Source organism: Schistocerca gregaria, chromosome 2 (assembly GCF_023897955.1).
Source record: "Schistocerca gregaria isolate iqSchGreg1 chromosome 2, iqSchGreg1.2, whole genome shotgun sequence".
In the NCBI taxonomy this organism is placed as follows: Eukaryota; Metazoa; Arthropoda; class Insecta; order Orthoptera; family Acrididae; genus Schistocerca; species Schistocerca gregaria.
In genome coordinates, this window is record NC_064921.1 from 870,437,136 (window position 1) to 870,464,827 (window position 27,692).

Below are 27,692 nucleotides of genomic sequence, written 5' to 3' on the forward strand. Positions count from 1 at the left end.
ACACGAATCGTGACAAGTTTGAGCTGTCCGAGCTGCCGTTTCCCGTCCTGCTAGCAATATAGCTACTGTTTCGTGACAGTCGGCAGAATATAGACGAGGGAAGCAGACACACGACGGCCATAGAAATGGTGTATGGTTTCATGCCACACGTTTCCAGCGTAGGGCTGAGCAACAATCTGTCGAGGCCCGTTAGCTCAGTTGGTTAGAGCGTCGTGCTAATAACGCGAAGGTCATGGGTTCGATCCCCCCACGGGCCACTTCGCTTTTACAACTACGAAAAGGCAGCGCCGATTTCAGCTGGCCAGTGTGATCACCAAAAGATCATCACCCTTGCCAGTACTCGGGCGCGTGAGCGCATCCGAACACAGGGTACTGTTGGCAGTTTTACTTCCTCTGTTTCTTTCTCCTTTGTTTTCGGAGCTACAGTCCGATTCGGTCAGGGAGACGCCACCGTGACATGAAGGGGCGTGCTGTGTGTCCATTGCCTCGCTTCCCCTTACCTCTCTCAGTCGTTTCTCGTGCTTGTCGTTTTGATATAGGCCGATTTGAGAGCGTCAGCTCTCGCGTCAGCCGAGCAAAGTCGAGACAAGTCGAGACACACTAGGGGCTGGTGTGCAGCGAGGAACAGGGAGAAAAAAACATTAATTTAAGGGCGCGTGGCAAAAGTACTCATACGCGAAATTAAAAGCCTGCTGCGGTGGCCGGGAATCGAACCCGGATCAACTGCTTGGAAGGCAACTATGCTGACCATTACACCACCACCGCACAAGCGAGCGCCCCGGCGCCGCACCGTGTCGGCCTCCCGCCTGTCGGCAGCGGCCGAAGGTGAGGTACCTGGCAGGCGCATTTCGAGGTGGGCTAGGGGAGCACATCCAGACGCATTCGGACAGCGTATCCGCGCACATTTCGCATCCTTTGGCAAGAGTCGGTGCCGGCGACGCAAGAGTACGCAGAGGACCGCGTTCTGGCGGCGTTTTTAAGCAGAGCAGTGCAGTGCAGTGCTGGGTTCAGCGTCTGCAGCATCTTCTCGACAGGATGCTACGGCGCTTGACGGCAGTCCCACTTTCCCTTGAGACATCTGCTCGGGAAGCAGCGTGAAGTTACTACTGGCCCGAGCATCGGTGGTTCAGTGGTAGAATGCTCGCCTGCCACGCGGGCGGCCCGGGTTCGATTCCCGGCCGATGCATCATTTTGCTTTTCCCGCGATAATGCTGCCGTGTGGCTTACGCGCTTGACATGCACGATCCATAAGAATGTATAGCTGGATTCCCTTGAGAAGAACCGAGAACGCATCACTTTCGGGTCCCCACTAGGACGATCGCATCATGTTCTGCAGACTAGCGTCGGCCTCGACTCGCAAGTTGCTGTGTCCAGGTGCCTCCGAGACACCGAACTTCAACGTCAAGGAGTGCTGCCTATCGCTGCAAAAGCTGCAGCAACACCGCAATCAACAGGGCCGGCAATGCACGTGTAGCAAACAGAACACGTTATCCAGGAAGTACAGTGTCTCTGCGTCCAACATTGGGTACGGGTCGCCGCTACCTCGGTAGCGCAGTAGGCAGCGCCTAAGTCTCGTAATCTTAAGGTCGTGAGTTCGATCCTCGATTTAATTTCCTGTGACCGGTGGTGGTGCTGTTGCTAGGGCCCCAACGTATTTCTTGTTTGTTATCCACAACGCTTCAGCGGGAAAATGTTTACTTCCTACTTTTGCTACTTACAGCTTCCCTTTTCCTCTTCTCCCAGCAGAGCGAGAAGCCAAAAGCATTGCTCTGAGACGTTTGAGGTGCTCGCCTTGCCAGTCAGTATGCTCGCAAAGAGAGAAGGGCGCCGACGCGGGACTCGGCACGAAATGCGACAAGCGACCGTCCGAGCCGTCGAAGAAACGCCCACATCCGGTGTGGTCTAGTGGCTAGGATACCTGGCTTTCACCCAGGAGGCCCGGGTTCGATTCCCGGTACCGGAACGGAATTTTTTCCACACGAATCGTGACAAGTTTGAGCTGTCCGAGCTGCCGTTTCCCGTCCTGCTAGCAATATAGCTACTGTTTCGTGACAGTCGGCAGAATATAGACGAGGGAAGCAGACACACGACGGCCATAGAAATGGTGTATGGTTTCATGCCACACGTTTCCAGCGTAGGGCTGAGCAACAATCTGTCGAGGCCCGTTAGCTCAGTTGGTTAGAGCGTCGTGCTAATAACGCGAAGGTCATGGGTTCGATCCCCCCACGGGCCACTTCGCTTTTACAACTACGAAAAGGCAGCGCCGATTTCAGCTGGCCAGTGTGATCACCAAAAGATCATCACCCTTGCCAGTACTCGGGCGCGTGAGCGCATCCGAACACAGGGTACTGTTGGCAGTTTTACTTCCTCTGTTTCTTTCTCCTTTGTTTTCGGAGCTACAGTCCGATTCGGTCAGGGAGACGCCACCGTGACATGAAGGGGCGTGCTGTGTGTCCATTGCCTCGCTTCCCCTTACCTCTCTCAGTCGTTTCTCGTGCTTGTCGTTTTGATATAGGCCGATTTGAGAGCGTCAGCTCTCGCGTCAGCCGAGCAAAGTCGAGACAAGTCGAGACACACTAGGGGCTGGTGTGCAGCGAGGAACAGGGAGAAAAAAACATTAATTTAAGGGCGCGTGGCAAAAGTACTCATACGCGAAATTAAAAGCCTGCTGCGGTGGCCGGGAATCGAACCCGGATCAACTGCTTGGAAGGCAACTATGCTGACCATTACACCACCACCGCACAAGCGAGCGCCCCGGCGCCGCACCGTGTCGGCCTCCCGCCTGTCGGCAGCGGCCGAAGGTGAGGTACCTGGCAGGCGCATTTCGAGGTGGGCTAGGGGAGCACATCCAGACGCATTCGGACAGCGTATCCGCGCACATTTCGCATCCTTTGGCAAGAGTCGGTGCCGGCGACGCAAGAGTACGCAGAGGACCGCGTTCTGGCGGCGTTTTTAAGCAGAGCAGTGCAGTGCAGTGCTGGGTTCAGCGTCTGCAGCATCTTCTCGACAGGATGCTACGGCGCTTGACGGCAGTCCCACTTTCCCTTGAGACATCTGCTCGGGAAGCAGCGTGAAGTTACTACTGGCCCGAGCATCGGTGGTTCAGTGGTAGAATGCTCGCCTGCCACGCGGGCGGCCCGGGTTCGATTCCCGGCCGATGCATCATTTTGCTTTTCCCGCGATAATGCTGCCGTGTGGCTTACGCGCTTGACATGCACGATCCATAAGAATGTATAGCTGGATTCCCTTGAGAAGAACCGAGAACGCATCACTTTCGGGTCCCCACTAGGACGATCGCATCATGTTCTGCAGACTAGCGTCGGCCTCGACTCGCAAGTTGCTGTGTCCAGGTGCCTCCGAGACACCGAACTTCAACGTCAAGGAGTGCTGCCTATCGCTGCAAAAGCTGCAGCAACACCGCAATCAACAGGGCCGGCAATGCACGTGTAGCAAACAGAACACGTTATCCAGGAAGTACAGTGTCTCTGCGTCCAACATTGGGTACGGGTCGCCGCTACCTCGGTAGCGCAGTAGGCAGCGCCTAAGTCTCGTAATCTTAAGGTCGTGAGTTCGATCCTCGATTTAATTTCCTGTGACCGGTGGTGGTGCTGTTGCTAGGGCCCCAACGTATTTCTTGTTTGTTATCCACAACGCTTCAGCGGGAAAATGTTTACTTCCTACTTTTGCTACTTACAGCTTCCCTTTTCCTCTTCTCCCAGCAGAGCGAGAAGCCAAAAGCATTGCTCTGAGACGTTTGAGGTGCTCGCCTTGCCAGTCAGTATGCTCGCAAAGAGAGAAGGGCGCCGACGCGGGACTCGGCACGAAATGCGACAAGCGACCGTCCGAGCCGTCGAAGAAACGCCCACATCCGGTGTGGTCTAGTGGCTAGGATACCTGGCTTTCACCCAGGAGGCCCGGGTTCGATTCCCGGTACCGGAACGGAATTTTTTCCACACGAATCGTGACAAGTTTGAGCTGTCCGAGCTGCCGTTTCCCGTCCTGCTAGCAATATAGCTACTGTTTCGTGACAGTCGGCAGAATATAGACGAGGGAAGCAGACACACGACGGCCATAGAAATGGTGTATGGTTTCATGCCACACGTTTCCAGCGTAGGGCTGAGCAACAATCTGTCGAGGCCCGTTAGCTCAGTTGGTTAGAGCGTCGTGCTAATAACGCGAAGGTCATGGGTTCGATCCCCCCACGGGCCACTTCGCTTTTACAACTACGAAAAGGCAGCGCCGATTTCAGCTGGCCAGTGTGATCACCAAAAGATCATCACCCTTGCCAGTACTCGGGCGCGTGAGCGCATCCGAACACAGGGTACTGTTGGCAGTTTTACTTCCTCTGTTTCTTTCTCCTTTGTTTTCGGAGCTACAGTCCGATTCGGTCAGGGAGACGCCACCGTGACATGAAGGGGCGTGCTGTGTGTCCATTGCCTCGCTTCCCCTTACCTCTCTCAGTCGTTTCTCGTGCTTGTCGTTTTGATATAGGCCGATTTGAGAGCGTCAGCTCTCGCGTCAGCCGAGCAAAGTCGAGACAAGTCGAGACACACTAGGGGCTGGTGTGCAGCGAGGAACAGGGAGAAAAAAACATTAATTTAAGGGCGCGTGGCAAAAGTACTCATACGCGAAATTAAAAGCCTGCTGCGGTGGCCGGGAATCGAACCCGGATCAACTGCTTGGAAGGCAACTATGCTGACCATTACACCACCACCGCACAAGCGAGCGCCCCGGCGCCGCACCGTGTCGGCCTCCCGCCTGTCGGCAGCGGCCGAAGGTGAGGTACCTGGCAGGCGCATTTCGAGGTGGGCTAGGGGAGCACATCCAGACGCATTCGGACAGCGTATCCGCGCACATTTCGCATCCTTTGGCAAGAGTCGGTGCCGGCGACGCAAGAGTACGCAGAGGACCGCGTTCTGGCGGCGTTTTTAAGCAGAGCAGTGCAGTGCAGTGCTGGGTTCAGCGTCTGCAGCATCTTCTCGACAGGATGCTACGGCGCTTGACGGCAGTCCCACTTTCCCTTGAGACATCTGCTCGGGAAGCAGCGTGAAGTTACTACTGGCCCGAGCATCGGTGGTTCAGTGGTAGAATGCTCGCCTGCCACGCGGGCGGCCCGGGTTCGATTCCCGGCCGATGCATCATTTTGCTTTTCCCGCGATAATGCTGCCGTGTGGCTTACGCGCTTGACATGCACGATCCATAAGAATGTATAGCTGGATTCCCTTGAGAAGAACCGAGAACGCATCACTTTCGGGTCCCCACTAGGACGATCGCATCATGTTCTGCAGACTAGCGTCGGCCTCGACTCGCAAGTTGCTGTGTCCAGGTGCCTCCGAGACACCGAACTTCAACGTCAAGGAGTGCTGCCTATCGCTGCAAAAGCTGCAGCAACACCGCAATCAACAGGGCCGGCAATGCACGTGTAGCAAACAGAACACGTTATCCAGGAAGTACAGTGTCTCTGCGTCCAACATTGGGTACGGGTCGCCGCTACCTCGGTAGCGCAGTAGGCAGCGCCTAAGTCTCGTAATCTTAAGGTCGTGAGTTCGATCCTCGATTTAATTTCCTGTGACCGGTGGTGGTGCTGTTGCTAGGGCCCCAACGTATTTCTTGTTTGTTATCCACAACGCTTCAGCGGGAAAATGTTTACTTCCTACTTTTGCTACTTACAGCTTCCCTTTTCCTCTTCTCCCAGCAGAGCGAGAAGCCAAAAGCATTGCTCTGAGACGTTTGAGGTGCTCGCCTTGCCAGTCAGTATGCTCGCAAAGAGAGAAGGGCGCCGACGCGGGACTCGGCACGAAATGCGACAAGCGACCGTCCGAGCCGTCGAAGAAACGCCCACATCCGGTGTGGTCTAGTGGCTAGGATACCTGGCTTTCACCCAGGAGGCCCGGGTTCGATTCCCGGTACCGGAACGGAATTTTTTCCACACGAATCGTGACAAGTTTGAGCTGTCCGAGCTGCCGTTTCCCGTCCTGCTAGCAATATAGCTACTGTTTCGTGACAGTCGGCAGAATATAGACGAGGGAAGCAGACACACGACGGCCATAGAAATGGTGTATGGTTTCATGCCACACGTTTCCAGCGTAGGGCTGAGCAACAATCTGTCGAGGCCCGTTAGCTCAGTTGGTTAGAGCGTCGTGCTAATAACGCGAAGGTCATGGGTTCGATCCCCCCACGGGCCACTTCGCTTTTACAACTACGAAAAGGCAGCGCCGATTTCAGCTGGCCAGTGTGATCACCAAAAGATCATCACCCTTGCCAGTACTCGGGCGCGTGAGCGCATCCGAACACAGGGTACTGTTGGCAGTTTTACTTCCTCTGTTTCTTTCTCCTTTGTTTTCGGAGCTACAGTCCGATTCGGTCAGGGAGACGCCACCGTGACATGAAGGGGCGTGCTGTGTGTCCATTGCCTCGCTTCCCCTTACCTCTCTCAGTCGTTTCTCGTGCTTGTCGTTTTGATATAGGCCGATTTGAGAGCGTCAGCTCTCGCGTCAGCCGAGCAAAGTCGAGACAAGTCGAGACACACTAGGGGCTGGTGTGCAGCGAGGAACAGGGAGAAAAAAACATTAATTTAAGGGCGCGTGGCAAAAGTACTCATACGCGAAATTAAAAGCCTGCTGCGGTGGCCGGGAATCGAACCCGGATCAACTGCTTGGAAGGCAACTATGCTGACCATTACACCACCACCGCACAAGCGAGCGCCCCGGCGCCGCACCGTGTCGGCCTCCCGCCTGTCGGCAGCGGCCGAAGGTGAGGTACCTGGCAGGCGCATTTCGAGGTGGGCTAGGGGAGCACATCCAGACGCATTCGGACAGCGTATCCGCGCACATTTCGCATCCTTTGGCAAGAGTCGGTGCCGGCGACGCAAGAGTACGCAGAGGACCGCGTTCTGGCGGCGTTTTTAAGCAGAGCAGTGCAGTGCAGTGCTGGGTTCAGCGTCTGCAGCATCTTCTCGACAGGATGCTACGGCGCTTGACGGCAGTCCCACTTTCCCTTGAGACATCTGCTCGGGAAGCAGCGTGAAGTTACTACTGGCCCGAGCATCGGTGGTTCAGTGGTAGAATGCTCGCCTGCCACGCGGGCGGCCCGGGTTCGATTCCCGGCCGATGCATCATTTTGCTTTTCCCGCGATAATGCTGCCGTGTGGCTTACGCGCTTGACATGCACGATCCATAAGAATGTATAGCTGGATTCCCTTGAGAAGAACCGAGAACGCATCACTTTCGGGTCCCCACTAGGACGATCGCATCATGTTCTGCAGACTAGCGTCGGCCTCGACTCGCAAGTTGCTGTGTCCAGGTGCCTCCGAGACACCGAACTTCAACGTCAAGGAGTGCTGCCTATCGCTGCAAAAGCTGCAGCAACACCGCAATCAACAGGGCCGGCAATGCACGTGTAGCAAACAGAACACGTTATCCAGGAAGTACAGTGTCTCTGCGTCCAACATTGGGTACGGGTCGCCGCTACCTCGGTAGCGCAGTAGGCAGCGCCTAAGTCTCGTAATCTTAAGGTCGTGAGTTCGATCCTCGATTTAATTTCCTGTGACCGGTGGTGGTGCTGTTGCTAGGGCCCCAACGTATTTCTTGTTTGTTATCCACAACGCTTCAGCGGGAAAATGTTTACTTCCTACTTTTGCTACTTACAGCTTCCCTTTTCCTCTTCTCCCAGCAGAGCATGAAGCCAAAAGCATTGCTCTGAGACGTTTGAGGTGCTCGCCTTGCCAGTCAGTATGCTCGCAAAGAGAGAAGGGCGCCGACGCGGGACTCGGCACGAAATGCGACAAGCGACCGTCCGAGCCGTCGAAGAAACGCCCACATCCGGTGTGGTCTAGTGGCTAGGATACCTGGCTTTCACCCAGGAGGCCCGGGTTCGATTCCCGGTACCGGAACGGAATTTTTTCCACACGAATCGTGACAAGTTTGAGCTGTCCGAGCTGCCGTTTCCCGTCCTGCTAGCAATATAGCTACTGTTTCGTGACAGTCGGCAGAATATAGACGAGGGAAGCAGACACACGACGGCCATAGAAATGGTGTATGGTTTCATGCCACACGTTTCCAGCGTAGGGCTGAGCAACAATCTGTCGAGGCCCGTTAGCTCAGTTGGTTAGAGCGTCGTGCTAATAACGCGAAGGTCATGGGTTCGATCCCCCCACGGGCCACTTCGCTTTTACAACTACGAAAAGGCAGCGCCGATTTCAGCTGGCCAGTGTGATCACCAAAAGATCATCACCCTTGCCAGTACTCGGGCGCGTGAGCGCATCCGAACACAGGGTACTGTTGGCAGTTTTACTTCCTCTGTTTCTTTCTCCTTTGTTTTCGGAGCTACAGTCCGATTCGGTCAGGGAGACGCCACCGTGACATGAAGGGGCGTGCTGTGTGTCCATTGCCTCGCTTCCCCTTACCTCTCTCAGTCGTTTCTCGTGCTTGTCGTTTTGATATAGGCCGATTTGAGAGCGTCAGCTCTCGCGTCAGCCGAGCAAAGTCGAGACAAGTCGAGACACACTAGGGGCTGGTGTGCAGCGAGGAACAGGGAGAAAAAAACATTAATTTAAGGGCGCGTGGCAAAAGTACTCATACGCGAAATTAAAAGCCTGCTGCGGTGGCCGGGAATCGAACCCGGATCAACTGCTTGGAAGGCAACTATGCTGACCATTACACCACCACCGCACAAGCGAGCGCCCCGGCGCCGCACCGTGTCGGCCTCCCGCCTGTCGGCAGCGGCCGAAGGTGATGGTACCTGGCAGGCGCATTTCGAGGTGGGCTAGGGGAGCACATCCAGACGCATTCGGACAGCATATCCGCGCACATTTCGCATCCTTTGGCAAGAGTCGGTGCCGGCGACGCAAGAGTACGCAGAGGACCGCGTTCTGGCGGCGTTTTTAAGCAGAGCAGTGCAGTGCAGTGCTGGGTTCAGCGTCTGCAGCATCTTCTCGACAGGATGCTACGGCGCTTGACGGCAGTCCCACTTTCCCTTGAGACATCTGCTCGGGAAGCAGCGTGAAGTTACTACTGGCCCGAGCATCGGTGGTTCAGTGGTAGAATGCTCGCCTGCCACGCGGGCGGCCCGGGTTCGATTCCCGGCCGATGCATCATTTTGCTTTTCCCGCGATAATGCTGCCGTGTGGCTTACGCGCTTGACATGCACGATCCATAAGAATGTATAGCTGGATTCCCTTGAGAAGAACCGAGAACGCATCACTTTCGGGTCCCCACTAGGACGATCGCATCATGTTCTGCAGACTAGCGTCGGCCTCGACTCGCAAGTTGCTGTGTCCAGGTGCCTCCGAGACACCGAACTTCAACGTCAAGGAGTGCTGCCTATCGCTGCAAAAGCTGCAGCAACACCGCAATCAACAGGGCCGGCAATGCACGTGTAGCAAACAGAACACGTTATCCAGGAAGTACAGTGTCTCTGCGTCCAACATTGGGTACGGGTCGCCGCTACCTCGGTAGCGCAGTAGGCAGCGCCTAAGTCTCGTAATCTTAAGGTCGTGAGTTCGATCCTCGATTTAATTTCCTGTGACCGGTGGTGGTGCTGTTGCTAGGGCCCCAACGTATTTCTTGTTTGTTATCCACAACGCTTCAGCGGGAAAATGTTTACTTCCTACTTTTGCTACTTACAGCTTCCCTTTTCCTCTTCTCCCAGCAGAGCATGAAGCCAAAAGCATTGCTCTGAGACGTTTGAGGTGCTCGCCTTGCCAGTCAGTATGCTCGCAAAGAGAGAAGGGCGCCGACGCGGGACTCGGCACGAAATGCGACAAGCGACCGTCCGAGCCGTCGAAGAAACGCCCACATCCGGTGTGGTCTAGTGGCTAGGATACCTGGCTTTCACCCAGGAGGCCCGGGTTCGATTCCCGGTACCGGAACGGAATTTTTTCCACACGAATCGTGACAAGTTTGAGCTGTCCGAGCTGCCGTTTCCCGTCCTGCTAGCAATATAGCTACTGTTTCGTGACAGTCGGCAGAATATAGACGAGGGAAGCAGACACACGACGGCCATAGAAATGGTGTATGGTTTCATGCCACACGTTTCCAGCGTAGGGCTGAGCAACAATCTGTCGAGGCCCGTTAGCTCAGTTGGTTAGAGCGTCGTGCTAATAACGCGAAGGTCATGGGTTCGATCCCCCCACGGGCCACTTCGCTTTTACAACTACGAAAAGGCAGCGCCGATTTCAGCTGGCCAGTGTGATCACCAAAAGATCATCACCCTTGCCAGTACTCGGGCGCGTGAGCGCATCCGAACACAGGGTACTGTTGGCAGTTTTACTTCCTCTGTTTCTTTCTCCTTTGTTTTCGGAGCTACAGTCCGATTCGGTCAGGGAGACGCCACCGTGACATGAAGGGGCGTGCTGTGTGTCCATTGCCTCGCTTCCCCTTACCTCTCTCAGTCGTTTCTCGTGCTTGTCGTTTTGATATAGGCCGATTTGAGAGCGTCAGCTCTCGCGTCAGCCGAGCAAAGTCGAGACAAGTCGAGACACACTAGGGGCTGGTGTGCAGCGAGGAACAGGGAGAAAAAAACATTAATTTAAGGGCGCGTGGCAAAAGTACTCATACGCGAAATTAAAAGCCTGCTGCGGTGGCCGGGAATCGAACCCGGATCAACTGCTTGGAAGGCAACTATGCTGACCATTACACCACCACCGCACAAGCGAGCGCCCCGGCGCCGCACCGTGTCGGCCTCCCGCCTGTCGGCAGCGGCCGAAGGTGATGGTACCTGGCAGGCGCATTTCGAGGTGGGCTAGGGGAGCACATCCAGACGCATTCGGACAGCATATCCGCGCACATTTCGCATCCTTTGGCAAGAGTCGGTGCCGGCGACGCAAGAGTACGCAGAGGACCGCGTTCTGGCGGCGTTTTTAAGCAGAGCAGTGCAGTGCAGTGCTGGGTTCAGCGTCTGCAGCATCTTCTCGACAGGATGCTACGGCGCTTGACGGCAGTCCCACTTTCCCTTGAGACATCTGCTCGGGAAGCAGCGTGAAGTTACTACTGGCCCGAGCATCGGTGGTTCAGTGGTAGAATGCTCGCCTGCCACGCGGGCGGCCCGGGTTCGATTCCCGGCCGATGCATCATTTTGCTTTTCCCGCGATAATGCTGCCGTGTGGCTTACGCGCTTGACATGCACGATCCATAAGAATGTATAGCTGGATTCCCTTGAGAAGAACCGAGAACGCATCACTTTCGGGTCCCCACTAGGACGATCGCATCATGTTCTGCAGACTAGCGTCGGCCTCGACTCGCAAGTTGCTGTGTCCAGGTGCCTCCGAGACACCGAACTTCAACGTCAAGGAGTGCTGCCTATCGCTGCAAAAGCTGCAGCAACACCGCAATCAACAGGGCCGGCAATGCACGTGTAGCAAACAGAACACGTTATCCAGGAAGTACAGTGTCTCTGCGTCCAACATTGGGTACGGGTCGCCGCTACCTCGGTAGCGCAGTAGGCAGCGCCTAAGTCTCGTAATCTTAAGGTCGTGAGTTCGATCCTCGATTTAATTTCCTGTGACCGGTGGTGGTGCTGTTGCTAGGGCCCCAACGTATTTCTTGTTTGTTATCCACAACGCTTCAGCGGGAAAATGTTTACTTCCTACTTTTGCTACTTACAGCTTCCCTTTTCCTCTTCTCCCAGCAGAGCATGAAGCCAAAAGCATTGCTCTGAGACGTTTGAGGTGCTCGCCTTGCCAGTCAGTATGCTCGCAAAGAGAGAAGGGCGCCGACGCGGGACTCGGCACGAAATGCGACAAGCGACCGTCCGAGCCGTCGAAGAAACGCCCACATCCGGTGTGGTCTAGTGGCTAGGATACCTGGCTTTCACCCAGGAGGCCCGGGTTCGATTCCCGGTACCGGAACGGAATTTTTTCCACACGAATCGTGACAAGTTTGAGCTGTCCGAGCTGCCGTTTCCCGTCCTGCTAGCAATATAGCTACTGTTTCGTGACAGTCGGCAGAATATAGACGAGGGAAGCAGACACACGACGGCCATAGAAATGGTGTATGGTTTCATGCCACACGTTTCCAGCGTAGGGCTGAGCAACAATCTGTCGAGGCCCGTTAGCTCAGTTGGTTAGAGCGTCGTGCTAATAACGCGAAGGTCATGGGTTCGATCCCCCCACGGGCCACTTCGCTTTTACAACTACGAAAAGGCAGCGCCGATTTCAGCTGGCCAGTGTGATCACCAAAAGATCATCACCCTTGCCAGTACTCGGGCGCGTGAGCGCATCCGAACACAGGGTACTGTTGGCAGTTTTACTTCCTCTGTTTCTTTCTCCTTTGTTTTCGGAGCTACAGTCCGATTCGGTCAGGGAGACGCCACCGTGACATGAAGGGGCGTGCTGTGTGTCCATTGCCTCGCTTCCCCTTACCTCTCTCAGTCGTTTCTCGTGCTTGTCGTTTTGATATAGGCCGATTTGAGAGCGTCAGCTCTCGCGTCAGCCGAGCAAAGTCGAGACAAGTCGAGACACACTAGGGGCTGGTGTGCAGCGAGGAACAGGGAGAAAAAAACATTAATTTAAGGGCGCGTGGCAAAAGTACTCATACGCGAAATTAAAAGCCTGCTGCGGTGGCCGGGAATCGAACCCGGATCAACTGCTTGGAAGGCAACTATGCTGACCATTACACCACCACCGCACAAGCGAGCGCCCCGGCGCCGCACCGTGTCGGCCTCCCGCCTGTCGGCAGCGGCCGAAGGTGAGGTACCTGGCAGGCGCATTTCGAGGTGGGCTAGGGGAGCACATCCAGACGCATTCGGACAGCGTATCCGCGCACATTTCGCATCCTTTGGCAAGAGTCGGTGCCGGCGACGCAAGAGTACGCAGAGGACCGCGTTCTGGCGGCGTTTTTAAGCAGAGCAGTGCAGTGCAGTGCTGGGTTCAGCGTCTGCAGCATCTTCTCGACAGGATGCTACGGCGCTTGACGGCAGTCCCACTTTCCCTTGAGACATCTGCTCGGGAAGCAGCGTGAAGTTACTACTGGCCCGAGCATCGGTGGTTCAGTGGTAGAATGCTCGCCTGCCACGCGGGCGGCCCGGGTTCGATTCCCGGCCGATGCATCATTTTGCTTTTCCCGCGATAATGCTGCCGTGTGGCTTACGCGCTTGACATGCACGATCCATAAGAATGTATAGCTGGATTCCCTTGAGAAGAACCGAGAACGCATCACTTTCGGGTCCCCACTAGGACGATCGCATCATGTTCTGCAGACTAGCGTCGGCCTCGACTCGCAAGTTGCTGTGTCCAGGTGCCTCCGAGACACCGAACTTCAACGTCAAGGAGTGCTGCCTATCGCTGCAAAAGCTGCAGCAACACCGCAATCAACAGGGCCGGCAATGCACGTGTAGCAAACAGAACACGTTATCCAGGAAGTACAGTGTCTCTGCGTCCAACATTGGGTACGGGTCGCCACTACCTCGGTAGCGCAGTAGGCAGCGCCTAAGTCTCGTAATCTTAAGGTCGTGAGTTCGATCCTCGATTTAATTTCCTGTGACCGGTGGTGGTGCTGTTGCTAGGGCCCCAACGTATTTCTTGTTTGTTATCCACAACGCTTCAGCGGGAAAATGTTTACTTCCTACTTTTGCTACTTACAGCTTCCCTTTTCCTCTTCTCCCAGCAGAGCATGAAGCCAAAAGCATTGCTCTGAGACGTTTGAGGTGCTCGCCTTGCCAGTCAGTATGCTCGCAAAGAGAGAAGGGCGCCGACGCGGGACTCGGCACGAAATGCGACAAGCGACCGTCCGAGCCGTCGAAGAAACGCCCACATCCGGTGTGGTCTAGTGGCTAGGATACCTGGCTTTCACCCAGGAGGCCCGGGTTCGATTCCCGGTACCGGAACGGAATTTTTTCCACACGAATCGTGACAAGTTTGAGCTGTCCGAGCTGCCGTTTCCCGTCCTGCTAGCAATATAGCTACTGTTTCGTGACAGTCGGCAGAATATAGACGAGGGAAGCAGACACACGACGGCCATAGAAATGGTGTATGGTTTCATGCCACACGTTTCCAGCGTAGGGCTGAGCAACAATCTGTCGAGGCCCGTTAGCTCAGTTGGTTAGAGCGTCGTGCTAATAACGCGAAGGTCATGGGTTCGATCCCCCCACGGGCCACTTCGCTTTTACAACTACGAAAAGGCAGCGCCGATTTCAGCTGGCCAGTGTGATCACCAAAAGATCATCACCCTTGCCAGTACTCGGGCGCGTGAGCGCATCCGAACACAGGGTACTGTTGGCAGTTTTACTTCCTCTGTTTCTTTCTCCTTTGTTTTCGGAGCTACAGTCCGATTCGGTCAGGGAGACGCCACCGTGACATGAAGGGGCGTGCTGTGTGTCCATTGCCTCGCTTCCCCTTACCTCTCTCAGTCGTTTCTCGTGCTTGTCGTTTTGATATAGGCCGATTTGAGAGCGTCAGCTCTCGCGTCAGCCGAGCAAAGTCGAGACAAGTCGAGACACACTAGGGGCTGGTGTGCAGCGAGGAACAGGGAGAAAAAAACATTAATTTAAGGGCGCGTGGCAAAAGTACTCATACGCGAAATTAAAAGCCTGCTGCGGTGGCCGGGAATCGAACCCGGATCAACTGCTTGGAAGGCAACTATGCTGACCATTACACCACCACCGCACAAGCGAGCGCCCCGGCGCCGCACCGTGTCGGCCTCCCGCCTGTCGGCAGCGGCCGAAGGTGATGGTACCTGGCAGGCGCATTTCGAGGTGGGCTAGGGGAGCACATCCAGACGCATTCGGACAGCATATCCGCGCACATTTCGCATCCTTTGGCAAGAGTCGGTGCCGGCGACGCAAGAGTACGCAGAGGACCGCGTTCTGGCGGCGTTTTTAAGCAGAGCAGTGCAGTGCAGTGCTGGGTTCAGCGTCTGCAGCATCTTCTCGACAGGATGCTACGGCGCTTGACGGCAGTCCCACTTTCCCTTGAGACATCTGCTCGGGAAGCAGCGTGAAGTTACTACTGGCCCGAGCATCGGTGGTTCAGTGGTAGAATGCTCGCCTGCCACGCGGGCGGCCCGGGTTCGATTCCCGGCCGATGCATCATTTTGCTTTTCCCGCGATAATGCTGCCGTGTGGCTTACGCGCTTGACATGCACGATCCATAAGAATGTATAGCTGGATTCCCTTGAGAAGAACCGAGAACGCATCACTTTCGGGTCCCCACTAGGACGATCGCATCATGTTCTGCAGACTAGCGTCGGCCTCGACTCGCAAGTTGCTGTGTCCAGGTGCCTCCGAGACACCGAACTTCAACGTCAAGGAGTGCTGCCTATCGCTGCAAAAGCTGCAGCAACACCGCAATCAACAGGGCCGGCAATGCACGTGTAGCAAACAGAACACGTTATCCAGGAAGTACAGTGTCTCTGCGTCCAACATTGGGTACGGGTCGCCGCTACCTCGGTAGCGCAGTAGGCAGCGCCTAAGTCTCGTAATCTTAAGGTCGTGAGTTCGATCCTCGATTTAATTTCCTGTGACCGGTGGTGGTGCTGTTGCTAGGGCCCCAACGTATTTCTTGTTTGTTATCCACAACGCTTCAGCGGGAAAATGTTTACTTCCTACTTTTGCTACTTACAGCTTCCCTTTTCCTCTTCTCCCAGCAGAGCATGAAGCCAAAAGCATTGCTCTGAGACGTTTGAGGTGCTCGCCTTGCCAGTCAGTATGCTCGCAAAGAGAGAAGGGCGCCGACGCGGGACTCGGCACGAAATGCGACAAGCGACCGTCCGAGCCGTCGAAGAAACGCCCACATCCGGTGTGGTCTAGTGGCTAGGATACCTGGCTTTCACCCAGGAGGCCCGGGTTCGATTCCCGGTACCGGAACGGAATTTTTTCCACACGAATCGTGACAAGTTTGAGCTGTCCGAGCTGCCGTTTCCCGTCCTGCTAGCAATATAGCTACTGTTTCGTGACAGTCGGCAGAATATAGACGAGGGAAGCAGACACACGACGGCCATAGAAATGGTGTATGGTTTCATGCCACACGTTTCCAGCGTAGGGCTGAGCAACAATCTGTCGAGGCCCGTTAGCTCAGTTGGTTAGAGCGTCGTGCTAATAACGCGAAGGTCATGGGTTCGATCCCCCCACGGGCCACTTCGCTTTTACAACTACGAAAAGGCAGCGCCGATTTCAGCTGGCCAGTGTGATCACCAAAAGATCATCACCCTTGCCAGTACTCGGGCGCGTGAGCGCATCCGAACACAGGGTACTGTTGGCAGTTTTACTTCCTCTGTTTCTTTCTCCTTTGTTTTCGGAGCTACAGTCCGATTCGGTCAGGGAGACGCCACCGTGACATGAAGGGGCGTGCTGTGTGTCCATTGCCTCGCTTCCCCTTACCTCTCTCAGTCGTTTCTCGTGCTTGTCGTTTTGATATAGGCCGATTTGAGAGCGTCAGCTCTCGCGTCAGCCGAGCAAAGTCGAGACAAGTCGAGACACACTAGGGGCTGGTGTGCAGCGAGGAACAGGGAGAAAAAAACATTAATTTAAGGGCGCGTGGCAAAAGTACTCATACGCGAAATTAAAAGCCTGCTGCGGTGGCCGGGAATCGAACCCGGATCAACTGCTTGGAAGGCAACTATGCTGACCATTACACCACCACCGCACAAGCGAGCGCCCCGGCGCCGCACCGTGTCGGCCTCCCGCCTGTCGGCAGCGGCCGAAGGTGAGGTACCTGGCAGGCGCATTTCGAGGTGGGCTAGGGGAGCACATCCAGACGCATTCGGACAGCGTATCCGCGCACATTTCGCATCCTTTGGCAAGAGTCGGTGCCGGCGACGCAAGAGTACGCAGAGGACCGCGTTCTGGCGGCGTTTTTAAGCAGAGCAGTGCAGTGCAGTGCTGGGTTCAGCGTCTGCAGCATCTTCTCGACAGGATGCTACGGCGCTTGACGGCAGTCCCACTTTCCCTTGAGACATCTGCTCGGGAAGCAGCGTGAAGTTACTACTGGCCCGAGCATCGGTGGTTCAGTGGTAGAATGCTCGCCTGCCACGCGGGCGGCCCGGGTTCGATTCCCGGCCGATGCATCATTTTGCTTTTCCCGCGATAATGCTGCCGTGTGGCTTACGCGCTTGACATGCACGATCCATAAGAATGTATAGCTGGATTCCCTTGAGAAGAACCGAGAACGCATCACTTTCGGGTCCCCACTAGGACGATCGCATCATGTTCTGCAGACTAGCGTCGGCCTCGACTCGCAAGTTGCTGTGTCCAGGTGCCTCCGAGACACCGAACTTCAACGTCAAGGAGTGCTGCCTATCGCTGCAAAAGCTGCAGCAACACCGCAATCAACAGGGCCGGCAATGCACGTGTAGCAAACAGAACACGTTATCCAGGAAGTACAGTGTCTCTGCGTCCAACATTGGGTACGGGTCGCCACTACCTCGGTAGCGCAGTAGGCAGCGCCTAAGTCTCGTAATCTTAAGGTCGTGAGTTCGATCCTCGATTTAATTTCCTGTGACCGGTGGTGGTGCTGTTGCTAGGGCCCCAACGTATTTCTTGTTTGTTATCCACAACGCTTCAGCGGGAAAATGTTTACTTCCTACTTTTGCTACTTACAGCTTCCCTTTTCCTCTTCTCCCAGCAGAGCATGAAGCCAAAAGCATTGCTCTGAGACGTTTGAGGTGCTCGCCTTGCCAGTCAGTATGCTCGCAAAGAGAGAAGGGCGCCGACGCGGGACTCGGCACGAAATGCGACAAGCGACCGTCCGAGCCGTCGAAGAAACGCCCACATCCGGTGTGGTCTAGTGGCTAGGATACCTGGCTTTCACCCAGGAGGCCCGGGTTCGATTCCCGGTACCGGAACGGAATTTTTTCCACACGAATCGTGACAAGTTTGAGCTGTCCGAGCTGCCGTTTCCCGTCCTGCTAGCAATATAGCTACTGTTTCGTGACAGTCGGCAGAATATAGACGAGGGAAGCAGACACACGACGGCCATAGAAATGGTGTATGGTTTCATGCCACACGTTTCCAGCGTAGGGCTGAGCAACAATCTGTCGAGGCCCGTTAGCTCAGTTGGTTAGAGCGTCGTGCTAATAACGCGAAGGTCATGGGTTCGATCCCCCCACGGGCCACTTCGCTTTTACAACTACGAAAAGGCAGCGCCGATTTCAGCTGGCCAGTGTGATCACCAAAAGATCATCACCCTTGCCAGTACTCGGGCGCGTGAGCGCATCCGAACACAGGGTACTGTTGGCAGTTTTACTTCCTCTGTTTCTTTCTCCTTTGTTTTCGGAGCTACAGTCCGATTCGGTCAGGGAGACGCCACCGTGACATGAAGGGGCGTGCTGTGTGTCCATTGCCTCGCTTCCCCTTACCTCTCTCAGTCGTTTCTCGTGCTTGTCGTTTTGATATAGGCCGATTTGAGAGCGTCAGCTCTCGCGTCAGCCGAGCAAAGTCGAGACAAGTCGAGACACACTAGGGGCTGGTGTGCAGCGAGGAACAGGGAGAAAAAAACATTAATTTAAGGGCGCGTGGCAAAAGTACTCATACGCGAAATTAAAAGCCTGCTGCGGTGGCCGGGAATCGAACCCGGATCAACTGCTTGGAAGGCAACTATGCTGACCATTACACCACCACCGCACAAGCGAGCGCCCCGGCGCCGCACCGTGTCGGCCTCCCGCCTGTCGGCAGCGGCCGAAGGTGAGGTACCTGGCAGGCGCATTTCGAGGTGGGCTAGGGGAGCACATCCAGACGCATTCGGACAGCGTATCCGCGCACATTTCGCATCCTTTGGCAAGAGTCGGTGCCGGCGACGCAAGAGTACGCAGAGGACCGCGTTCTGGCGGCGTTTTTAAGCAGAGCAGTGCAGTGCAGTGCTGGGTTCAGCGTCTGCAGCATCTTCTCGACAGGATGCTACGGCGCTTGACGGCAGTCCCACTTTCCCTTGAGACATCTGCTCGGGAAGCAGCGTGAAGTTACTACTGGCCCGAGCATCGGTGGTTCAGTGGTAGAATGCTCGCCTGCCACGCGGGCGGCCCGGGTTCGATTCCCGGCCGATGCATCATTTTGCTTTTCCCGCGATAATGCTGCCGTGTGGCTTACGCGCTTGACATGCACGATCCATAAGAATGTATAGCTGGATTCCCTTGAGAAGAACCGAGAACGCATCACTTTCGGGTCCCCACTAGGACGATCGCATCATGTTCTGCAGACTAGCGTCGGCCTCGACTCGCAAGTTGCTGTGTCCAGGTGCCTCCGAGACACCGAACTTCAACGTCAAGGAGTGCTGCCTATCGCTGCAAAAGCTGCAGCAACACCGCAATCAACAGGGCCGGCAATGCACGTGTAGCAAACAGAACACGTTATCCAGGAAGTACAGTGTCTCTGCGTCCAACATTGGGTACGGGTCGCCGCTACCTCGGTAGCGCAGTAGGCAGCGCCTAAGTCTCGTAATCTTAAGGTCGTGAGTTCGATCCTCGATTTAATTTCCTGTGACCGGTGGTGGTGCTGTTGCTAGGGCCCCAACGTATTTCTTGTTTGTTATCCACAACGCTTCAGCGGGAAAATGTTTACTTCCTACTTTTGCTACTTACAGCTTCCCTTTTCCTCTTCTCCCAGCAGAGCATGAAGCCAAAAGCATTGCTCTGAGACGTTTGAGGTGCTCGCCTTGCCAGTCAGTATGCTCGCAAAGAGAGAAGGGCGCCGACGCGGGACTCGGCACGAAATGCGACAAGCGACCGTCCGAGCCGTCGAAGAAACGCCCACATCCGGTGTGGTCTAGTGGCTAGGATACCTGGCTTTCACCCAGGAGGCCCGGGTTCGATTCCCGGTACCGGAACGGAATTTTTTCCACACGAATCGTGACAAGTTTGAGCTGTCCGAGCTGCCGTTTCCCGTCCTGCTAGCAATATAGCTACTGTTTCGTGACAGTCGGCAGAATATAGACGAGGGAAGCAGACACACGACGGCCATAGAAATGGTGTATGGTTTCATGCCACACGTTTCCAGCGTAGGGCTGAGCAACAATCTGTCGAGGCCCGTTAGCTCAGTTGGTTAGAGCGTCGTGCTAATAACGCGAAGGTCGTGGGTTCGATCCCCCCACGGGCCACTTCGCTTTTACAACTACGAAAAGGCAGCGCCGATTTCAGCTGGCCAGTGTGATCACCAAAAGATCATCACCCTTGCCAGTACTCGGGCGCGTGAGCGCATCCGAACACAGGGTACTGTTGGCAGTTTTACTTCCTCTGTTTCTTTCTCCTTTGTTTTCGGAGCTACAGTCCGATTCGGTCAGGGAGACGCCACCGTGACATGAAGGGGCGTGCTGTGTGTCCATTGCCTCGCTTCCCCTTACCTCTCTCAGTCGTTTCTCGTGCTTGTCGTTTTGATATAGGCCGATTTGAGAGCGTCAGCTCTCGCGTCAGCCGAGCAAAGTCGAGACAAGTCGAGACACACTAGGGGCTGGTGTGCAGCGAGGAACAGGGAGAAAAAAACATTAATTTAAGGGCGCGTGGCAAAAGTACTCATACGCGAAATTAAAAGCCTGCTGCGGTGGCCGGGAATCGAACCCGGATCAACTGCTTGGAAGGCAACTATGCTGACCATTACACCACCACCGCACAAGCGAGCGCCCCGGCGCCGCACCGTGTCGGCCTCCCGCCTGTCGGCAGCGGCCGAAGGTGAGGTACCTGGCAGGCGCATTTCGAGGTGGGCTAGGGGAGCACATCCAGACGCATTCGGACAGCGTATCCGCGCACATTTCGCATCCTTTGGCAAGAGTCGGTGCCGGCGACGCAAGAGTACGCAGAGGACCGCGTTCTGGCGGCGTTTTTAAGCAGAGCAGTGCAGTGCAGTGCTGGGTTCAGCGTCTGCAGCATCTTCTCGACAGGATGCTACGGCGCTTGACGGCAGTCCCACTTTCCCTTGAGACATCTGCTCGGGAAGCAGCGTGAAGTTACTACTGGCCCGAGCATCGGTGGTTCAGTGGTAGAATGCTCGCCTGCCACGCGGGCGGCCCGGGTTCGATTCCCGGCCGATGCATCATTTTGCTTTTCCCGCGATAATGCTGCCGTGTGGCTTACGCGCTTGACATGCACGATCCATAAGAATGTATAGCTGGATTCCCTTGAGAAGAACCGAGAACGCATCACTTTCGGGTCCCCACTAGGACGATCGCATCATGTTCTGCAGACTAGCGTCGGCCTCGACTCGCAAGTTGCTGTGTCCAGGTGCCTCCGAGACACCGAACTTCAACGTCAAGGAGTGCTGCCTATCGCTGCAAAAGCTGCAGCAACACCGCAATCAACAGGGCCGGCAATGCACGTGTAGCAAACAGAACACGTTATCCAGGAAGTACAGTGTCTCTGCGTCCAACATTGGGTACGGGTCGCCGCTACCTCGGTAGCGCAGTAGGCAGCGCCTAAGTCTCGTAATCTTAAGGTCGTGAGTTCGATCCTCGATTTAATTTCCTGTGACCGGTGGTGGTGCTGTTGCTAGGGCCCCAACGTATTTCTTGTTTGTTATCCACAACGCTTCAGCGGGAAAATGTTTACTTCCTACTTTTGCTACTTACAGCTTCCCTTTTCCTCTTCTCCCAGCAGAGCATGAAGCCAAAAGCATTGCTCTGAGACGTTTGAGGTGCTCGCCTTGCCAGTCAGTATGCTCGCAAAGAGAGAAGGGCGCCGACGCGGGACTCGGCACGAAATGCGACAAGCGACCGTCCGAGCCGTCGAAGAAACGCCCACATCCGGTGTGGTCTAGTGGCTAGGATACCTGGCTTTCACCCAGGAGGCCCGGGTTCGATTCCCGGTACCGGAACGGAATTTTTTCCACACGAATCGTGACAAGTTTGAGCTGTCCGAGCTGCCGTTTCCCGTCCTGCTAGCAATATAGCTACTGTTTCGTGACAGTCGGCAGAATATAGACGAGGGAAGCAGACACACGACGGCCATAGAAATGGTGTATGGTTTCATGCCACACGTTTCCAGCGTAGGGCTGAGCAACAATCTGTCGAGGCCCGTTAGCTCAGTTGGTTAGAGCGTCGTGCTAATAACGCGAAGGTCGTGGGTTCGATCCCCCCACGGGCCACTTCGCTTTTACAACTACGAAAAGGCAGCGCCGATTTCAGCTGGCCAGTGTGATCACCAAAAGATCATCACCCTTGCCAGTACTCGGGCGCGTGAGCGCATCCGAACACAGGGTACTGTTGGCAGTTTTACTTCCTCTGTTTCTTTCTCCTTTGTTTTCGGAGCTACAGTCCGATTCGGTCAGGGAGACGCCACCGTGACATGAAGGGGCGTGCTGTGTGTCCATTGCCTCGCTTCCCCTTACCTCTCTCAGTCGTTTCTCGTGCTTGTCGTTTTGATATAGGCCGATTTGAGAGCGTCAGCTCTCGCGTCAGCCGAGCAAAGTCGAGACAAGTCGAGACACACTAGGGGCTGGTGTGCAGCGAGGAACAGGGAGAAAAAAACATTAATTTAAGGGCGCGTGGCAAAAGTACTCATACGCGAAATTAAAAGCCTGCTGCGGTGGCCGGGAATCGAACCCGGATCAACTGCTTGGAAGGCAACTATGCTGACCATTACACCACCACCGCACAAGCGAGCGCCCCGGCGCCGCACCGTGTCGGCCTCCCGCCTGTCGGCAGCGGCCGAAGGTGAGGTACCTGGCAGGCGCATTTCGAGGTGGGCTAGGGGAGCACATCCAGACGCATTCGGACAGCGTATCCGCGCACATTTCGCATCCTTTGGCAAGAGTCGGTGCCGGCGACGCAAGAGTACGCAGAGGACCGCGTTCTGGCGGCGTTTTTAAGCAGAGCAGTGCAGTGCAGTGCTGGGTTCAGCGTCTGCAGCATCTTCTCGACAGGATGCTACGGCGCTTGACGGCAGTCCCACTTTCCCTTGAGACATCTGCTCGGGAAGCAGCGTGAAGTTACTACTGGCCCGAGCATCGGTGGTTCAGTGGTAGAATGCTCGCCTGCCACGCGGGCGGCCCGGGTTCGATTCCCGGCCGATGCATCATTTTGCTTTTCCCGCGATAATGCTGCCGTGTGGCTTACGCGCTTGACATGCACGATCCATAAGAATGTATAGCTGGATTCCCTTGAGAAGAACCGAGAACGCATCACTTTCGGGTCCCCACTAGGACGATCGCATCATGTTCTGCAGACTAGCGTCGGCCTCGACTCGCAAGTTGCTGTGTCCAGGTGCCTCCGAGACACCGAACTTCAACGTCAAGGAGTGCTGCCTATCGCTGCAAAAGCTGCAGCAACACCGCAATCAACAGGGCCGGCAATGCACGTGTAGCAAACAGAACACGTTATCCAGGAAGTACAGTGTCTCTGCGTCCAACATTGGGTACGGGTCGCCGCTACCTCGGTAGCGCAGTAGGCAGCGCCTAAGTCTCGTAATCTTAAGGTCGTGAGTTCGATCCTCGATTTAATTTCCTGTGACCGGTGGTGGTGCTGTTGCTAGGGCCCCAACGTATTTCTTGTTTGTTATCCACAACGCTTCAGCGGGAAAATGTTTACTTCCTACTTTTGCTACTTACAGCTTCCCTTTTCCTCTTCTCCCAGCAGAGCATGAAGCCAAAAGCATTGCTCTGAGACGTTTGAGGTGCTCGCCTTGCCAGTCAGTATGCTCGCAAAGAGAGAAGGGCGCCGACGCGGGACTCGGCACGAAATGCGACAAGCGACCGTCCGAGCCGTCGAAGAAACGCCCACATCCGGTGTGGTCTAGTGGCTAGGATACCTGGCTTTCACCCAGGAGGCCCGGGTTCGATTCCCGGTACCGGAACGGAATTTTTTCCACACGAATCGTGACAAGTTTGAGCTGTCCGAGCTGCCGTTTCCCGTCCTGCTAGCAATATAGCTACTGTTTCGTGACAGTCGGCAGAATATAGACGAGGGAAGCAGACACACGACGGCCATAGAAATGGTGTATGGTTTCATGCCACACGTTTCCAGCGTAGGGCTGAGCAACAATCTGTCGAGGCCCGTTAGCTCAGTTGGTTAGAGCGTCGTGCTAATAACGCGAAGGTCGTGGGTTCGATCCCCCCACGGGCCACTTCGCTTTTACAACTACGAAAAGGCAGCGCCGATTTCAGCTGGCCAGTGTGATCACCAAAAGATCATCACCCTTGCCAGTACTCGGGCGCGTGAGCGCATCCGAACACAGGGTACTGTTGGCAGTTTTACTTCCTCTGTTTCTTTCTCCTTTGTTTTCGGAGCTACAGTCCGATTCGGTCAGGGAGACGCCACCGTGACATGAAGGGGCGTGCTGTGTGTCCATTGCCTCGCTTCCCCTTACCTCTCTCAGTCGTTTCTCGTGCTTGTCGTTTTGATATAGGCCGATTTGAGAGCGTCAGCTCTCGCGTCAGCCGAGCAAAGTCGAGACAAGTCGAGACACACTAGGGGCTGGTGTGCAGCGAGGAACAGGGAGAAAAAAACATTAATTTAAGGGCGCGTGGCAAAAGTACTCATACGCGAAATTAAAAGCCTGCTGCGGTGGCCGGGAATCGAACCCGGATCAACTGCTTGGAAGGCAACTATGCTGACCATTACACCACCACCGCACAAGCGAGCGCCCCGGCGCCGCACCGTGTCGGCCTCCCGCCTGTCGGCAGCGGCCGAAGGTGAGGTACCTGGCAGGCGCATTTCGAGGTGGGCTAGGGGAGCACATCCAGACGCATTCGGACAGCGTATCCGCGCACATTTCGCATCCTTTGGCAAGAGTCGGTGCCGGCGACGCAAGAGTACGCAGAGGACCGCGTTCTGGCGGCGTTTTTAAGCAGAGCAGTGCAGTGCAGTGCTGGGTTCAGCGTCTGCAGCATCTTCTCGACAGGATGCTACGGCGCTTGACGGCAGTCCCACTTTCCCTTGAGACATCTGCTCGGGAAGCAGCGTGAAGTTACTACTGGCCCGAGCATCGGTGGTTCAGTGGTAGAATGCTCGCCTGCCACGCGGGCGGCCCGGGTTCGATTCCCGGCCGATGCATCATTTTGCTTTTCCCGCGATAATGCTGCCGTGTGGCTTACGCGCTTGACATGCACGATCCATAAGAATGTATAGCTGGATTCCCTTGAGAAGAACCGAGAACGCATCACTTTCGGGTCCCCACTAGGACGATCGCATCATGTTCTGCAGACTAGCGTCGGCCTCGACTCGCAAGTTGCTGTGTCCAGGTGCCTCCGAGACACCGAACTTCAACGTCAAGGAGTGCTGCCTATCGCTGCAAAAGCTGCAGCAACACCGCAATCAACAGGGCCGGCAATGCACGTGTAGCAAACAGAACACGTTATCCAGGAAGTACAGTGTCTCTGCGTCCAACATTGGGTACGGGTCGCCGCTACCTCGGTAGCGCAGTAGGCAGCGCCTAAGTCTCGTAATCTTAAGGTCGTGAGTTCGATCCTCGATTTAATTTCCTGTGACCGGTGGTGGTGCTGTTGCTAGGGCCCCAACGTATTTCTTGTTTGTTATCCACAACGCTTCAGCGGGAAAATGTTTACTTCCTACTTTTGCTACTTACAGCTTCCCTTTTCCTCTTCTCCCAGCAGAGCATGAAGCCAAAAGCATTGCTCTGAGACGTTTGAGGTGCTCGCCTTGCCAGTCAGTATGCTCGCAAAGAGAGAAGGGCGCCGACGCGGGACTCGGCACGAAATGCGACAAGCGACCGTCCGAGCCGTCGAAGAAACGCCCACATCCGGTGTGGTCTAGTGGCTAGGATACCTGGCTTTCACCCAGGAGGCCCGGGTTCGATTCCCGGTACCGGAACGGAATTTTTTCCACACGAATCGTGACAAGTTTGAGCTGTCCGAGCTGCCGTTTCCCGTCCTGCTAGCAATATAGCTACTGTTTCGTGACAGTCGGCAGAATATAGACGAGGGAAGCAGACACACGACGGCCATAGAAATGGTGTATGGTTTCATGCCACACGTTTCCAGCGTAGGGCTGAGCAACAATCTGTCGAGGCCCGTTAGCTCAGTTGGTTAGAGCGTCGTGCTAATAACGCGAAGGTCATGGGTTCGATCCCCCCACGGGCCACTTCGCTTTTACAACTACGAAAAGGCAGCGCCGATTTCAGCTGGCCAGTGTGATCACCAAAAGATCATCACCCTTGCCAGTACTCGGGCGCGTGAGCGCATCCGAACACAGGGTACTGTTGGCAGTTTTACTTCCTCTGTTTCTTTCTCCTTTGTTTTCGGAGCTACAGTCCGATTCGGTCAGGGAGACGCCACCGTGACATGAAGGGGCGTGCTGTGTGTCCATTGCCTCGCTTCCCCTTACCTCTCTCAGTCGTTTCTCGTGCTTGTCGTTTTGATATAGGCCGATTTGAGAGCGTCAGCTCTCGCGTCAGCCGAGCAAAGTCGAGACAAGTCGAGACACACTAGGGGCTGGTGTGCAGCGAGGAACAGGGAGAAAAAAACATTAATTTAAGGGCGCGTGGCAAAAGTACTCATACGCGAAATTAAAAGCCTGCTGCGGTGGCCGGGAATCGAACCCGGATCAACTGCTTGGAAGGCAACTATGCTGACCATTACACCACCACCGCACAAGCGAGCGCCCCGGCGCCGCACCGTGTCGGCCTCCCGCCTGTCGGCAGCGGCCGAAGGTGAGGTACCTGGCAGGCGCATTTCGAGGTGGGCTAGGGGAGCACATCCAGACGCATTCGGACAGCGTATCCGCGCACATTTCGCATCCTTTGGCAAGAGTCGGTGCCGGCGACGCAAGAGTACGCAGAGGACCGCGTTCTGGCGGCGTTTTTAAGCAGAGCAGTGCAGTGCAGTGCTGGGTTCAGCGTCTGCAGCATCTTCTCGACAGGATGCTACGGCGCTTGACGGCAGTCCCACTTTCCCTTGAGACATCTGCTCGGGAAGCAGCGTGAAGTTACTACTGGCCCGAGCATCGGTGGTTCAGTGGTAGAATGCTCGCCTGCCACGCGGGCGGCCCGGGTTCGATTCCCGGCCGATGCATCATTTTGCTTTTCCCGCGATAATGCTGCCGTGTGGCTTACGCGCTTGACATGCACGATCCATAAGAATGTATAGCTGGATTCCCTTGAGAAGAACCGAGAACGCATCACTTTCGGGTCCCCACTAGGACGATCGCATCATGTTCTGCAGACTAGCGTCGGCCTCGACTCGCAAGTTGCTGTGTCCAGGTGCCTCCGAGACACCGAACTTCAACGTCAAGGAGTGCTGCCTATCGCTGCAAAAGCTGCAGCAACACCGCAATCAACAGGGCCGGCAATGCACGTGTAGCAAACAGAACACGTTATCCAGGAAGTACAGTGTCTCTGCGTCCAACATTGGGTACGGGTCGCCGCTACCTCGGTAGCGCAGTAGGCAGCGCCTAAGTCTCGTAATCTTAAGGTCGTGAGTTCGATCCTCGATTTAATTTCCTGTGACCGGTGGTGGTGCTGTTGCTAGGGCCCCAACGTATTTCTTGTTTGTTATCCACAACGCTTCAGCGGGAAAATGTTTACTTCCTACTTTTGCTACTTACAGCTTCCCTTTTCCTCTTCTCCCAGCAGAGCATGAAGCCAAAAGCATTGCTCTGAGACGTTTGAGGTGCTCGCCTTGCCAGTCAGTATGCTCGCAAAGAGAGAAGGGCGCCGACGCGGGACTCGGCACGAAATGCGACAAGCGACCGTCCGAGCCGTCGAAGAAACGCCCACATCCGGTGTGGTCTAGTGGCTAGGATACCTGGCTTTCACCCAGGAGGCCCGGGTTCGATTCCCGGTACCGGAACGGAATTTTTTCCACACGAATCGTGACAAGTTTGAGCT

The 27,692-nt window shown here is 55.5% G+C and overlaps 56 non-coding genes across 56 annotated transcripts; 42 read left to right on the top strand and 14 right to left on the bottom strand.

Moving 5' to 3' along the window:
• Positions 1-183: 183 nt before the first annotated feature.
• Trnai-aau (transfer RNA isoleucine (anticodon AAU)) lies at positions 184-257 on the top strand. Its single transcript has one exon. It is a non-coding gene; the product is annotated as a tRNA-Ile (tRNA).
• Positions 258-693: 436 nt separating this feature from the next.
• Trnag-ucc (transfer RNA glycine (anticodon UCC)) lies at positions 694-765 on the bottom strand. The gene has a single exon. It is a non-coding gene; the product is annotated as a tRNA-Gly (tRNA).
• Positions 766-1,115: 350 nt separating this feature from the next.
• Trnag-gcc (transfer RNA glycine (anticodon GCC)) lies at positions 1,116-1,186 on the top strand. The gene has a single exon. It is a non-coding gene; the product is annotated as a tRNA-Gly (tRNA).
• Positions 1,187-1,891: 705 nt separating this feature from the next.
• Positions 1,892-1,963, top strand: Trnae-uuc (transfer RNA glutamic acid (anticodon UUC)). Its single transcript has one exon. It is a non-coding gene; the product is annotated as a tRNA-Glu (tRNA).
• Positions 1,964-2,159: 196 nt separating this feature from the next.
• Trnai-aau (transfer RNA isoleucine (anticodon AAU)) lies at positions 2,160-2,233 on the top strand. Its single transcript has one exon. It is a non-coding gene; the product is annotated as a tRNA-Ile (tRNA).
• A 436-nt stretch (positions 2,234-2,669) lies between these two features.
• Positions 2,670-2,741, bottom strand: Trnag-ucc (transfer RNA glycine (anticodon UCC)). Its single transcript has one exon. It is a non-coding gene; the product is annotated as a tRNA-Gly (tRNA).
• Positions 2,742-3,091: 350 nt separating this feature from the next.
• On the top strand, positions 3,092-3,162 carry Trnag-gcc (transfer RNA glycine (anticodon GCC)). Its single transcript has one exon. It is a non-coding gene; the product is annotated as a tRNA-Gly (tRNA).
• Positions 3,163-3,867: 705 nt separating this feature from the next.
• Positions 3,868-3,939, top strand: Trnae-uuc (transfer RNA glutamic acid (anticodon UUC)). The gene has a single exon. It is a non-coding gene; the product is annotated as a tRNA-Glu (tRNA).
• Positions 3,940-4,135: 196 nt separating this feature from the next.
• Positions 4,136-4,209, top strand: Trnai-aau (transfer RNA isoleucine (anticodon AAU)). Its single transcript has one exon. It is a non-coding gene; the product is annotated as a tRNA-Ile (tRNA).
• A 436-nt stretch (positions 4,210-4,645) lies between these two features.
• Positions 4,646-4,717, bottom strand: Trnag-ucc (transfer RNA glycine (anticodon UCC)). The gene has a single exon. It is a non-coding gene; the product is annotated as a tRNA-Gly (tRNA).
• Positions 4,718-5,067: 350 nt separating this feature from the next.
• Positions 5,068-5,138, top strand: Trnag-gcc (transfer RNA glycine (anticodon GCC)). Its single transcript has one exon. It is a non-coding gene; the product is annotated as a tRNA-Gly (tRNA).
• Positions 5,139-5,843: 705 nt separating this feature from the next.
• Trnae-uuc (transfer RNA glutamic acid (anticodon UUC)) lies at positions 5,844-5,915 on the top strand. The gene has a single exon. It is a non-coding gene; the product is annotated as a tRNA-Glu (tRNA).
• Positions 5,916-6,111: 196 nt separating this feature from the next.
• Positions 6,112-6,185, top strand: Trnai-aau (transfer RNA isoleucine (anticodon AAU)). The gene has a single exon. It is a non-coding gene; the product is annotated as a tRNA-Ile (tRNA).
• Positions 6,186-6,621: 436 nt separating this feature from the next.
• Positions 6,622-6,693, bottom strand: Trnag-ucc (transfer RNA glycine (anticodon UCC)). The gene has a single exon. It is a non-coding gene; the product is annotated as a tRNA-Gly (tRNA).
• Positions 6,694-7,043: 350 nt separating this feature from the next.
• Trnag-gcc (transfer RNA glycine (anticodon GCC)) lies at positions 7,044-7,114 on the top strand. Its single transcript has one exon. It is a non-coding gene; the product is annotated as a tRNA-Gly (tRNA).
• A 705-nt stretch (positions 7,115-7,819) lies between these two features.
• On the top strand, positions 7,820-7,891 carry Trnae-uuc (transfer RNA glutamic acid (anticodon UUC)). The gene has a single exon. It is a non-coding gene; the product is annotated as a tRNA-Glu (tRNA).
• Positions 7,892-8,087: 196 nt separating this feature from the next.
• Positions 8,088-8,161, top strand: Trnai-aau (transfer RNA isoleucine (anticodon AAU)). Its single transcript has one exon. It is a non-coding gene; the product is annotated as a tRNA-Ile (tRNA).
• Positions 8,162-8,597: 436 nt separating this feature from the next.
• On the bottom strand, positions 8,598-8,669 carry Trnag-ucc (transfer RNA glycine (anticodon UCC)). Its single transcript has one exon. It is a non-coding gene; the product is annotated as a tRNA-Gly (tRNA).
• A 351-nt stretch (positions 8,670-9,020) lies between these two features.
• Trnag-gcc (transfer RNA glycine (anticodon GCC)) lies at positions 9,021-9,091 on the top strand. The gene has a single exon. It is a non-coding gene; the product is annotated as a tRNA-Gly (tRNA).
• A 705-nt stretch (positions 9,092-9,796) lies between these two features.
• Trnae-uuc (transfer RNA glutamic acid (anticodon UUC)) lies at positions 9,797-9,868 on the top strand. The gene has a single exon. It is a non-coding gene; the product is annotated as a tRNA-Glu (tRNA).
• A 196-nt stretch (positions 9,869-10,064) lies between these two features.
• On the top strand, positions 10,065-10,138 carry Trnai-aau (transfer RNA isoleucine (anticodon AAU)). Its single transcript has one exon. It is a non-coding gene; the product is annotated as a tRNA-Ile (tRNA).
• Positions 10,139-10,574: 436 nt separating this feature from the next.
• On the bottom strand, positions 10,575-10,646 carry Trnag-ucc (transfer RNA glycine (anticodon UCC)). Its single transcript has one exon. It is a non-coding gene; the product is annotated as a tRNA-Gly (tRNA).
• Positions 10,647-10,997: 351 nt separating this feature from the next.
• On the top strand, positions 10,998-11,068 carry Trnag-gcc (transfer RNA glycine (anticodon GCC)). The gene has a single exon. It is a non-coding gene; the product is annotated as a tRNA-Gly (tRNA).
• Positions 11,069-11,773: 705 nt separating this feature from the next.
• Trnae-uuc (transfer RNA glutamic acid (anticodon UUC)) lies at positions 11,774-11,845 on the top strand. Its single transcript has one exon. It is a non-coding gene; the product is annotated as a tRNA-Glu (tRNA).
• Positions 11,846-12,041: 196 nt separating this feature from the next.
• On the top strand, positions 12,042-12,115 carry Trnai-aau (transfer RNA isoleucine (anticodon AAU)). Its single transcript has one exon. It is a non-coding gene; the product is annotated as a tRNA-Ile (tRNA).
• A 436-nt stretch (positions 12,116-12,551) lies between these two features.
• Trnag-ucc (transfer RNA glycine (anticodon UCC)) lies at positions 12,552-12,623 on the bottom strand. The gene has a single exon. It is a non-coding gene; the product is annotated as a tRNA-Gly (tRNA).
• A 350-nt stretch (positions 12,624-12,973) lies between these two features.
• Trnag-gcc (transfer RNA glycine (anticodon GCC)) lies at positions 12,974-13,044 on the top strand. The gene has a single exon. It is a non-coding gene; the product is annotated as a tRNA-Gly (tRNA).
• A 705-nt stretch (positions 13,045-13,749) lies between these two features.
• Trnae-uuc (transfer RNA glutamic acid (anticodon UUC)) lies at positions 13,750-13,821 on the top strand. The gene has a single exon. It is a non-coding gene; the product is annotated as a tRNA-Glu (tRNA).
• A 196-nt stretch (positions 13,822-14,017) lies between these two features.
• Positions 14,018-14,091, top strand: Trnai-aau (transfer RNA isoleucine (anticodon AAU)). The gene has a single exon. It is a non-coding gene; the product is annotated as a tRNA-Ile (tRNA).
• Positions 14,092-14,527: 436 nt separating this feature from the next.
• Positions 14,528-14,599, bottom strand: Trnag-ucc (transfer RNA glycine (anticodon UCC)). Its single transcript has one exon. It is a non-coding gene; the product is annotated as a tRNA-Gly (tRNA).
• A 351-nt stretch (positions 14,600-14,950) lies between these two features.
• Trnag-gcc (transfer RNA glycine (anticodon GCC)) lies at positions 14,951-15,021 on the top strand. The gene has a single exon. It is a non-coding gene; the product is annotated as a tRNA-Gly (tRNA).
• Positions 15,022-15,726: 705 nt separating this feature from the next.
• On the top strand, positions 15,727-15,798 carry Trnae-uuc (transfer RNA glutamic acid (anticodon UUC)). Its single transcript has one exon. It is a non-coding gene; the product is annotated as a tRNA-Glu (tRNA).
• A 196-nt stretch (positions 15,799-15,994) lies between these two features.
• Positions 15,995-16,068, top strand: Trnai-aau (transfer RNA isoleucine (anticodon AAU)). Its single transcript has one exon. It is a non-coding gene; the product is annotated as a tRNA-Ile (tRNA).
• A 436-nt stretch (positions 16,069-16,504) lies between these two features.
• On the bottom strand, positions 16,505-16,576 carry Trnag-ucc (transfer RNA glycine (anticodon UCC)). Its single transcript has one exon. It is a non-coding gene; the product is annotated as a tRNA-Gly (tRNA).
• Positions 16,577-16,926: 350 nt separating this feature from the next.
• Positions 16,927-16,997, top strand: Trnag-gcc (transfer RNA glycine (anticodon GCC)). Its single transcript has one exon. It is a non-coding gene; the product is annotated as a tRNA-Gly (tRNA).
• A 705-nt stretch (positions 16,998-17,702) lies between these two features.
• Trnae-uuc (transfer RNA glutamic acid (anticodon UUC)) lies at positions 17,703-17,774 on the top strand. The gene has a single exon. It is a non-coding gene; the product is annotated as a tRNA-Glu (tRNA).
• A 196-nt stretch (positions 17,775-17,970) lies between these two features.
• Positions 17,971-18,044, top strand: Trnai-aau (transfer RNA isoleucine (anticodon AAU)). The gene has a single exon. It is a non-coding gene; the product is annotated as a tRNA-Ile (tRNA).
• Positions 18,045-18,480: 436 nt separating this feature from the next.
• Positions 18,481-18,552, bottom strand: Trnag-ucc (transfer RNA glycine (anticodon UCC)). Its single transcript has one exon. It is a non-coding gene; the product is annotated as a tRNA-Gly (tRNA).
• Positions 18,553-18,902: 350 nt separating this feature from the next.
• Positions 18,903-18,973, top strand: Trnag-gcc (transfer RNA glycine (anticodon GCC)). Its single transcript has one exon. It is a non-coding gene; the product is annotated as a tRNA-Gly (tRNA).
• A 705-nt stretch (positions 18,974-19,678) lies between these two features.
• Trnae-uuc (transfer RNA glutamic acid (anticodon UUC)) lies at positions 19,679-19,750 on the top strand. The gene has a single exon. It is a non-coding gene; the product is annotated as a tRNA-Glu (tRNA).
• Positions 19,751-19,946: 196 nt separating this feature from the next.
• On the top strand, positions 19,947-20,020 carry Trnai-aau (transfer RNA isoleucine (anticodon AAU)). The gene has a single exon. It is a non-coding gene; the product is annotated as a tRNA-Ile (tRNA).
• Positions 20,021-20,456: 436 nt separating this feature from the next.
• Trnag-ucc (transfer RNA glycine (anticodon UCC)) lies at positions 20,457-20,528 on the bottom strand. Its single transcript has one exon. It is a non-coding gene; the product is annotated as a tRNA-Gly (tRNA).
• Positions 20,529-20,878: 350 nt separating this feature from the next.
• On the top strand, positions 20,879-20,949 carry Trnag-gcc (transfer RNA glycine (anticodon GCC)). The gene has a single exon. It is a non-coding gene; the product is annotated as a tRNA-Gly (tRNA).
• A 705-nt stretch (positions 20,950-21,654) lies between these two features.
• On the top strand, positions 21,655-21,726 carry Trnae-uuc (transfer RNA glutamic acid (anticodon UUC)). Its single transcript has one exon. It is a non-coding gene; the product is annotated as a tRNA-Glu (tRNA).
• Positions 21,727-21,922: 196 nt separating this feature from the next.
• On the top strand, positions 21,923-21,996 carry Trnai-aau (transfer RNA isoleucine (anticodon AAU)). The gene has a single exon. It is a non-coding gene; the product is annotated as a tRNA-Ile (tRNA).
• Positions 21,997-22,432: 436 nt separating this feature from the next.
• On the bottom strand, positions 22,433-22,504 carry Trnag-ucc (transfer RNA glycine (anticodon UCC)). The gene has a single exon. It is a non-coding gene; the product is annotated as a tRNA-Gly (tRNA).
• A 350-nt stretch (positions 22,505-22,854) lies between these two features.
• Trnag-gcc (transfer RNA glycine (anticodon GCC)) lies at positions 22,855-22,925 on the top strand. The gene has a single exon. It is a non-coding gene; the product is annotated as a tRNA-Gly (tRNA).
• A 705-nt stretch (positions 22,926-23,630) lies between these two features.
• Positions 23,631-23,702, top strand: Trnae-uuc (transfer RNA glutamic acid (anticodon UUC)). The gene has a single exon. It is a non-coding gene; the product is annotated as a tRNA-Glu (tRNA).
• Positions 23,703-23,898: 196 nt separating this feature from the next.
• Positions 23,899-23,972, top strand: Trnai-aau (transfer RNA isoleucine (anticodon AAU)). The gene has a single exon. It is a non-coding gene; the product is annotated as a tRNA-Ile (tRNA).
• A 436-nt stretch (positions 23,973-24,408) lies between these two features.
• Trnag-ucc (transfer RNA glycine (anticodon UCC)) lies at positions 24,409-24,480 on the bottom strand. The gene has a single exon. It is a non-coding gene; the product is annotated as a tRNA-Gly (tRNA).
• A 350-nt stretch (positions 24,481-24,830) lies between these two features.
• Positions 24,831-24,901, top strand: Trnag-gcc (transfer RNA glycine (anticodon GCC)). Its single transcript has one exon. It is a non-coding gene; the product is annotated as a tRNA-Gly (tRNA).
• Positions 24,902-25,606: 705 nt separating this feature from the next.
• On the top strand, positions 25,607-25,678 carry Trnae-uuc (transfer RNA glutamic acid (anticodon UUC)). The gene has a single exon. It is a non-coding gene; the product is annotated as a tRNA-Glu (tRNA).
• A 196-nt stretch (positions 25,679-25,874) lies between these two features.
• On the top strand, positions 25,875-25,948 carry Trnai-aau (transfer RNA isoleucine (anticodon AAU)). The gene has a single exon. It is a non-coding gene; the product is annotated as a tRNA-Ile (tRNA).
• A 436-nt stretch (positions 25,949-26,384) lies between these two features.
• Trnag-ucc (transfer RNA glycine (anticodon UCC)) lies at positions 26,385-26,456 on the bottom strand. The gene has a single exon. It is a non-coding gene; the product is annotated as a tRNA-Gly (tRNA).
• Positions 26,457-26,806: 350 nt separating this feature from the next.
• On the top strand, positions 26,807-26,877 carry Trnag-gcc (transfer RNA glycine (anticodon GCC)). The gene has a single exon. It is a non-coding gene; the product is annotated as a tRNA-Gly (tRNA).
• Positions 26,878-27,582: 705 nt separating this feature from the next.
• On the top strand, positions 27,583-27,654 carry Trnae-uuc (transfer RNA glutamic acid (anticodon UUC)). The gene has a single exon. It is a non-coding gene; the product is annotated as a tRNA-Glu (tRNA).
• Positions 27,655-27,692: the final 38 nt, after the last annotated feature.